Raw genomic sequence first — 1,209 nt, forward strand, 5'->3', positions numbered from 1 at the left:
CAGGGTTTATGGTCGACAATATCGACTGATTTGATTTTCTGGCCGTCCAAGAAACTCTCAAGAGTTTCCGCCAGCACCACAATTCAAACGCGTCAATTCTTCGGCGGTCAGCCTTCTTCACAGTCCAACTCTCGCATCCATGCATTACAACTGGAAAGACCATAGCACGCGTTATACGGATCTTGGTTGGCAGTGTAATGCCTCTGCTCTTTACTAGGTGGTTAAGGCTAGCCATGGCTCTCTTTCCCAGAAGCAGGCGTCTCCTAATTTCATGGCTGAGGTCTCCTTCCGGGATAATCTTGGAGCCCAAAAAGAGAAAATCTGTTACAGCTTCCACTTCTTGTCCCTTGATGCTCCCTGACTTGATAGGGCAAGACGCCATGATCTTTGTCTTTTTAATGTTCAGTTTAAGCCCAAACGTCTCACTATCTTCTTGTACGCGCATCAGAAGTCTCTTGAGTTCCACTTCACTTTCTGCCATTAAAGTGGTATCATTGGCATATCTAAGGTTGTTGATACGTTTCCCAGCAATCTTCACTCCAGCTGAAGACTCGTCCAGACCGGCCTTCCTCATGATGCACTCAGCATATAGGTTAAATAGGCAGGGCGACAGTATGCAACCTTGTCTCACTCCTTTCTCAATCGGAAACCAATCAGAAAGACCATGCCCAGTTCTGACTGTGGCCTCTTGCCCTTCATACAGGTTCCTGAGGAGACAGATGAGGTGAATTGGAACTCCCGTTTCTTGAAGAGCTTGCCACAATCTGCTGTGATCTACGCAGTCAAACGCTTAAGCATAATCAATAAAGCAGAAGTAAATGGGTTTTTGGATCTCTCTTGCTTTTTCCATGATCCAGCGAAGGTTGGCAATCTGGTCTCTAGTTCCTCTGTCCTTGCGAAACCCAGCTTGCACGTCCGGAAGCTTCCGATCCACATACTGCTGCAGCCTACCTTGGGGGATTTTCAACATCACCTTGCTAGCATGCGAAATAAGCGCGATCGTGCGGTAGTTGGAACAATCTTTGGCACTGGGATGTGGATGCAAACTGACCTCCTCCAATCCTGTGGCCACTGCAAGGTTGTCCAAATTTGCTGACATAATGTATACAGAACGTTAACAGCGTCGTCATGGTTGAGGTTTTGAAGCAACTCAGCTGGAATGCCATCAATTCCGCTATCTTTGTTCTTAGCAAGGCTGGCTAAGGCCCA

This window comes from Amblyomma maculatum, chromosome 1, assembly GCF_055883805.1.
Source record: "Amblyomma maculatum isolate TAMU_Amacu chromosome 1, ASM5588380v1, whole genome shotgun sequence".
Lineage (NCBI taxonomy): Eukaryota > Metazoa > Arthropoda > Arachnida > Ixodida > Ixodidae > Amblyomma > Amblyomma maculatum.